Here is an 8,444-nt window from a genome sequence, read left to right on the forward strand (position 1 = left end):
TCTTTTCCCAACAAGTGGGGTGATGGGGTGCAGAGAATGTGAGCATCATTTGTCAAGGCTGATATCCACAGGATTATTTGGCTTGGAATGGACCTTAAAACCCAACAACTTCCACTAGACCAGGATCTGGAAACATGGGGCAAAATTATCCCAATGACCTTTTCTCCTCATCATCTATGGGAAGAAAAAAAAAACAAAACAAAACAACAAAACTAAACAAAAAAACCCAACAAAAACTCCCTGCAGTGGTGTCTAGGGCCATTAAAAAATAAATCATGTCGTTCCATCCAAACCAGCTTTGGGGGAAAACATTTTAAGACACCACATCATGACCCTCTCTGTGTATGCATCAGATGCATTAATTCCCTGATAGCTTTCCGAGCCCCAATGTCAAGTGTTTATTTTAAAACAAGCCCCGTTGCATGGAGGAAAATCCATCACATCCATTAGAAGCTCTTACTTAGAAGTAAATGACATCTCAGTCTGGGCTCTGGGTACCAGCAGAGCCAAAAACACCATTTAAGAAGGTGAATTTAACAGCTGTCAGACCATGCAGCGCACGAAATGACTTCGTCCCCGCCCGAGGAATGTGTGGTTTTACACCACTTACTGCAGCTTTGGGAATCTCTAGCTGTGCTCCAGGTTGTCATTTCACCACTAGAAGTGACATTTTTTCGAGCACAGGCACCGAAATCCAAATGCAGCTTTTCTGAGGGCTTGTCAGGGAGCCTGTGGCGCTGCTCTGCTGTGCCATGAGGTGCTCAGGAGCAGGAGGAGGACAGGGCTGGAATTTCCCAAGGATCTGTGCCATGTGCCTTCCTCGCTGCTGCAGAGGGTCAGGACAGCTTCCTCCAAGCCCCAGTAACACGGGTTTAAGGATCTATCACAGGAGATCAAAGTATTTGACCCCTCCCTGCAACTTTAAACAAAATCAATGCTTACAAGTACCTTTGGAATCTCTTCCATGAATTCTGGGGGTCATCTGAGGCTCCTGTGAGTGTATGGCCTTGGAGAGGTAAACTTGGAGTCTGGAATTAGCACACAAGACAGTTTTTTTAGGCAGAAAAGGGAGTACCTGTTGAAATGGTCAGGAGAGAGCCATCCTATGGGGTTCAGATGGGTGCATTCAGTTCCTGAGGAGAGAACCAAGGCCATAAAATGCTCCAAAAAGTTTGGGAGCTGTGAACTCTCCAGGTAACAGATTTTTAACAGCAAACACACCTGACTCCATGAAGAGGGAGGCAGACAATTTTCAGCAAAAATAGGAAATCAGCTGCTGGGAATGCTTTTTGTGCACTTGGAGTTTCTCTGGAGTCAGCTGGGCAGTCAGGAAACCCAGACCCCAAACTGCACCTGTGTTCTTGTCGGAAGCACATGGATGTATTTAAATTTTCTTTTCCATAGACAGGAGTCTTTTTCCATGGCATTTATTCCCAAGGGAATTGAAACTGTCCTTCCCAATCCCACCTGTGATGCCACAACACCTTGTGAGAGATTAAGGGAAGTCACCAAGGGCAGGGGCAGGGTGGCTTGTGCAGAAGAGGATGAAAGCAAGAAATCCCTAAAAGCACCAGGATCAGATGGTCCCAGCAATGGGATTTATCCTTTCTGGCAGTACACATGCCCACGTGGAGCCTCGCTGAATATTGATCCTGAATTTCTTGGTCTCTATGCACATGAAAGGCTACAAAAAGACTCCACAATCCAGTACAAACTATTCCAGCAAACCACAAAGCAAAATATTCACTGGAAAGAAGCCAAGCACTGAGGTGAGGATGTAAAATGTACTGATTTGGGGTGGGGTTTTTTTTTAATAATTTTTTTCTCACTCCCAGCTCAGCTTATCACCTCTGACCCCTCCATTTTTAAAAGTGGAGGAAAAATGGTTTTTGCATTTTCAGCCAGAGTCTGCATGAAAAAATAATAACTATTAAAAAAACCTAAACAAATCCAACCCCCACATCCCAGCCTTTGGGATGTCTGTTCTCCCTGGCCACCCCATTTCCACACAAAACCAAGGAGTGCTGACAGCAGGGAGGGATGGGGAAAGGGGGGAGCCCTGACGATTTTTCCCAAGGATCCTTGTAAACTTGGAAGTGCTGGTTTGGCTGGGACCACCCAGGCACCGTTTCTGGGTTGGCAAATCCAGACCTCCTTGCAGAGTGACAGCAGAGAGAGGTCAGTGTCACCTCAGCACGGAGATCTTGGCTGGGGGAATCTGCATCCCACACAAACCTGGGAGAGGAGGGAGGACCCACGTGCAGCTGCATGCTCAGGACAAGATAAATCCTCTGTTTCCTGCTGTTGAAAAGTGCAGTGACAAAGGGACCTTAGGCAGAAGGGTTAAAACTGAAACCAGAAGTGATGTGACAGTAACTCACCAGCCCTGCGGGGATTTAAAACCTGCTTAGATGTGGTGCTTGGGGACAGGAATTATTGGTGGCCTTGGCAGTGTGGGGGGAATGGATGGACTCTGCTCTTAAAGGGCTTGTCCAGTCTGAGGGCTCTGTGATGCTTCAGGCAGACAAAACCTGCTCCAGCAGCAGCTGGATGGCTGGGAAGCGGTGGGAAGCAAAAGGAGAAGTCATCCCCAGCAGGAGACACAGCCCATCCTTTGTCACTCAGACACAGCCTCTTTGCTTTTCATTAAAAATCACACATTTATGTCTCGTCTTTAAACCTTTCTTTCACTTCCTGCATCAAAGCTGGGCAAAAGTTGCTCACCTAAACCACAAAAAGAAGCAAACACCACAGACTGAAGCCCTGGCAGAGAAACTGTTGCTGGAATCCCTGGAAGTGTCCAAGGCCAGGTTGGACTTTGGGGCTTGGAGGAACCTGGGATAGTGGAAGATGTCCCTGGCAATGGCAGGGGGTGTGACTGGGTGATCTTCAACCACCCTTCCAACCCAAGCCATTCCATGGTTTGATGATTCCCTTATTGCCAGAATTTTGCCCGTTTTTTAACAAATAATCTGAGTTTTTCCAGCTGCATCTTGATGCTCTTTGTGGTCTCGATGCCATTCCCCTTGCCTTTGTAGTCTCAGGATTTGTCTGGAGCTTGGTAAAGTGCACTCAGCCCTTTTATGATTTCCTGTCCTGTTTCAGAGCCCTGCGCTGAAAGACTTTAGTTGCCTCCTAAATCTTTTTCCAGAACTCTCCTGTCATTTAAAATAGGGGCCAGCATTTTGTTAGCTTCAAGACTTTGAAATAATATCAAAGTAAACCTCAAAGGAAAATAATGCAGTAAAGGGGAAGGTTGAGGCTTAATTCATATTTAAATAAAGATCCTTCACTTCAGCTTGGGTTACTGTAAAATGACTGGGAGCAAATGGAGCTTTTAAAGGCCTTATTCCCCTCAGGGGTCTGTTTTAAAATGATCAGGGAGCCTACCAGGCCCAGGAATGAAATTGCCTTCCCAGGAAAAACTCCCTACCACTGGGAAGAAAAATCCTTAAAGCTCTCCAGAACCAAGATGGACATTTTTCCTCCCTCCCCTCTGGAGCTGTGACCCAAAGAAATGTTTGTGAATGGTGGGAAGGTAGACAGGATCCTTGTCAAAACCTTTGGAGAAGGCGAGTGGAGCTCAGGATTGATTTACATGTCAAAACACGGCTTTTTCTCTCATTTTAATTTCATTTTCTGGGGCTAACCACACATAGTAGTTAGGAGACACTGCCCTTTCCCCCTCCCAAAATGCTGGTTTTCAGGAGAAAAAGGAGGAACTGAGGGCTGATTTCCAACAAGCCCCAGCACCTGACAGGGATTTGTCCAAGTGTCAGAATTCCAAGCTGAGTGCCCAGCACAGGTACCTTCCTTCACAAGAGCAGCCAAGCACTCAGCTCTGTTGGACTTTATCCGGGGATCTCCTTTGAAATTCTCCTCTAAGCTCCACACCCTGCTGCAGCACAGAGCGGCAGTGGTGATGGATTTACCCTTCCACGTCCCCTCTGCCTTTATTCCTTATTTCCTACTCCAGCCCCAGGAGCAGTGGGCGGGAGGGATGGCTTTTGCTAACGCCAGCAAACTCCAGATCTGCCAAAACCCCAAACAAAGGCTGTGAGAAAAATATTTCTGCAGGAAGCATTCGCTGAAACATGACTAATTTCTCCAAGAGAAGTCATATTTCCCCCAGCCAACACTTACAAAAGGGTTCTCCTCCCTCATCCCTGCTCTGGCCTGGATGATGGATACGGCCTGAGTATGTTCTTCCAGTTGAGGGCTGTGGAGCTGCTCCCATGCAAAAGCAGTTGGAGGCTAGGTATGTGCGTGGCTTACTCTGGGTTCCCCTCATTGTCACCAGGGCCTTCTTCCCGCTCCATGCTCTGGAACGGAACTGTCCCCATTCCCGGCCTCATGCCACCACTTCCAGCATCATTGTTTTCCAGCCGGGTGTGACATCCCTGCCTGGTTGCTGCGGCTTTGTCACCAGCTCCTAGAGACAATGGGCTCCACGGGTCGTTTGCAGTTCATCACGTCTTTGGAGCTGTCCGGGCACTTTGCTGGAGAAAACTCCATTCCTGCTTTGCTGGCAGGAGATCCCTAATAGAATTTCCTAACATCCCTTATGGCAGAAACCCTCATTCGAGAGGGGCCCTGCCAGACCGTGGCTTGCTTTCCCAAATTAGTGATTGAGTGGGAACTCCGTAGGAGCTGGGCGAGGGACCAGCTGGCATGGCCTGGTGACGCATGGGACAGCAGCTCACGGTGGGAAATGTCCATCCAAGCATCAGGCAGGGAAGCCCTGGTGGGGTGATGGATCCAAAATGCCGGGCAGGGACCTCCACGGCCACAGTTCTTCTCAGCAAGAATCATGGAATGGGGTTTGTATTGGAAGTGACCTTAAAGGTCAACTTGCCCCACCCCCTGCCATGGGCAGGGACACCTTCCACTGTCCCAGGTTGCTCCAAGCCCCATGCAACCTGGCCTTGGACACCTCCAGGGATCCAGGGGCAGGCACAGAGACATTCCTGGGACACCACACCATGTGCCAAAGCTGGCAGAGTCTGGTGGGGCCAGACATGCACCCACCACACCCAGAGTCGGCCACATCCAGGCCAACTTTGGCCGCCCTTTAGATCTATCCAAGGTGGTCTCCTGGTGCCTTGTGGCATCCCAAGCCCCTCATTTGGGATTTTGTCAGTTGGTTTTTATTTTTCCTTTTTCTTTTTTTCCCTGGGGTACAGGAAGTCAGAGGAGCTGGCTGGAGCATGAACATGATCCCATGAATTACGGCCTGGGTTGCTCTCCCTTCAGGCATCGTCATCACCATCAGTGACATCCAAGTATCCTGCGTGCCACCATCACCTCAGGGGACATTGGAACAGCTGGTGGTCCATGGGCTCCTCCTGCCATGGCTTGGGCTTGTGCTTCATTTGCCAGTTGCCACCACTGAACATCCTGGTCTGAGGAGACAGAGCTGCTTGGGCAACTTGAACCAAATAAAAGTCAGCAGAAGAATTAATACCCACCAAATCTTGAGCCCCAACCTCCTCACATAAGGGCAGAAGTGATGTGAGGTTTGTCCCTCCTGAAGTCACACCACAAAAAAACCCAAAAAGGAAGCAGGAGTGCAAAGGAAGAGAGAGGTGCAGAGGAAGAAGAGGATTAGCATGAAGTACAGACGGGAAGGAAGACAAAGCCCTGCCCTTTCCAGACCACACATGCAGACTTCAGGGTGGAAATGGACAGCTCCTACAAACTCCAAGAAATTTTCCATGTGAGGTGATCATTTCCTTTCTGCTCAACTCTGCCGCTCTGCACTGGGACTTCAGCAGTGCCTTGCTAAGCCCATGTTTATTAGCACTGCACTAAAACAGAATTAAACCAAAAAGGACAACATTTTTGTTGCAAACACTGCAAGAGCACTGTGTTGTAAGAAGGGATTTTATGTTAGAAGCTGTTCTTTCCTGCTAGAAATTCACAGAATCCCAGAGCAGTTTAGGTGGGAAGGGATGTCCGAGCTCATCTTGTTCCACTCCCTGCCATGGGCAAGGACACCTCCCACTATCCCAGGTTGCTCCAAGCCCCATCCATCCTGGCCTGGAGCACTTCCAGGGATGGGGCAGCCACAGCTACTCTGGCCAAACTCCTCAACATTCCTTAAAATGTCCATCAGATCTGCAGGGCTTTCACTCCACACACTCCACAACGGTCTGGGACGAGCAGAAGGCGAAGGCAGAAGCTCATATCTGAGGGGTGGCTGCAGGGCACAGCCCAGCCCTGTCAGGGGTGGGATGGGCACATCCAGCCCCAGCCTGGGCTGGGAGCAGCCAGCTCTGGCACATCTCTGTACCCAGACCTCAGCCCCTGAGCCTCATGCTGTGACACATTTGAACAACCAGACTCTTTCCCCTTCATTAGCGCTGGGGCTGGGGGGAGCCACTTCTAAACAAAACCTCCTCCTCCTCCACCTTCCTCCTCCTCATACACTTTCATTTAGTACCACCAAGATTACTCCCCCCATATTTTACATTCTCTTTAACAAGAGGGGTATTTCATTCCCCAAAACCAGCTCCTTCTTACCCTGAGTCCCAAGATTTTTGGGAAGTTTGGCCAGGATCCTGCCCAATATCTCAGTTTACCAGTGCTAGAAAAACAAAGGTGGCAGAGAGGTGAAACCCCACAGGTGTCTCTTGGTCCCACTGCCTGGTTTTAATGGCTCTCTCACCTGTGTTCCCACAAGGATCAGGGCCCTGCTTGATGTGCCATGGGCTGGAAAGTGCAAAACCAAACCCCACTGTCTGAAACATGTGCTTGCTTTGCTTTGGAGAGAAAACAAGGGGAAAAAGCAGGAGATGCAGCTGGCTTCCAGGCTGGCTGCCTGCACTCGTTCATGCCCCAGAAAAGAGCAACCTAAATGAGTTGGGAGACAAAGTGCAAAGCATCATCTGTGTTTCTCCTCATCCTGCACCCGTCTGCTTCTGTGGACTTTTCTGAGACTACCAAATGGAACTGCCCTAACATTGTTTTACTGGTCCTGAAATGTCTTACAGAACTTTCCCAGCAGTAGTTCTCAGGGCTCTGCCTTCCTCTTTCCAGGGAAGGTTCAGAGCTCAGCTGGTGCAGGGAAAGAATTCGGTGGCTTAGATAACCTCAGAACTTTTTAAGAGATTTGGCTACTCAAATCCAGCTAGAGGGTGATTTCTGAGATGTGAGGTTCATCTTCAAGTTCAGGTTTGAACAGGGCTTGGAGCACCCTGGGATAGTGGAAAGTATCCCTGGCCATAGCATGGGTGGAACAAGATGGGCTTTGAGGTCCATTCCAAGCCACCCCCAAACTATTCTGTGATCTTCCTGCATCACTTTGGCCAGGGAACAAACTGCTGCTTTGTCTCTGCTTTTACAGCCCTCTTGGATTGCTGTCAAGGAAACTTTCCCCCCTCACTGGGTCATCCCCAGCTCCACATCCCAGCTCAGCCTGAAGGACAAGTGCCTGGGGGCTGGTGCCATCGTGTGGATACAGCTGCAATCAAGAGGAGGAGGAGGAGAGGTGGAAGGCAGAACACTGGGAAAAGGACAAATCTGGCATTGGCCAAGTCTGCATCTAAACCAGGTTCTCTCTTAGAGATACCAATGGGTTTAAGTGCTGCTTCCTCAAGCAGGTGAATAAATAAATCAGTGAAAGGATGCACCACCTGCACCACTTACACCCTACAGCTTCTCCTGGTGCCACAGCAGATCCCCAGAGGGAGATTTCCTCAGATGCCTGTCAAAGGCCCAGAAGCTGAAACCACTGTACCTTCCTCTGCTTTCCTGCTGGAAACAGGGCTGGAACACAACCCGTGCCTGTGTCATCCTCCCCAGGATCTCCAGGGCTGTCTGGTCAACCAACACAAACATGCTTCTGAACCTGGAGGAGAATCAGGCTGTGGATTTTGGCCTCTGGCAGAGGGTGGGTTCTGCACTCTGGGCTTGCATCCTGTCCTGGAAGTCACAGAGTCCCCAACCTCCAACTCCTGCAAAACTGAGGAGCAATCCCAGACTAGGATAAAAATAAAGGGCCCACAGGGCCCTGCCACTCAGGGGTCAGTGACACAGTGGATGTGCAATCAGGCTCCTCCATGTCACTTTTCCACTGTTTTTTACAGCCTGTAGCTGAAGTGGAGCCAAATGACAAGCAGAGAACAGATCAGGAGCCTGGGGTTTCCTTTGGACAGCCAAAATCCTAGACCAAGCCCTGCTGGCTGGGATGTTCCCATTATCCTGCAAAGTGGAGCACCGAACTCCAGTGAGCTCCTTCCCAAACCCCATTGGTGTGACAGAGAGCAGCCTGCCCTGACTCCTTCGGACACGTGGAGTGGGGATGAGCTTGGTCCCACAGGGAATCCCTGGGGGCCCTGTCCAGGCACTGCCCAGCCTCCCTCCCTCCCACCCTTGCATCTCCCACACGCACTCCAGGCCTGTCTAGCTCTATCATGTTTTTGGCTCCCCCCCCCCAATTCCCA

The sequence above is a fragment of the Lonchura striata genome, chromosome 7 (assembly GCF_050655825.1).
Source record: "Lonchura striata isolate lonStrDom1 chromosome 7, ASM5065582v1, whole genome shotgun sequence".
In the NCBI taxonomy this organism is placed as follows: Eukaryota; Metazoa; Chordata; class Aves; order Passeriformes; family Estrildidae; genus Lonchura; species Lonchura striata.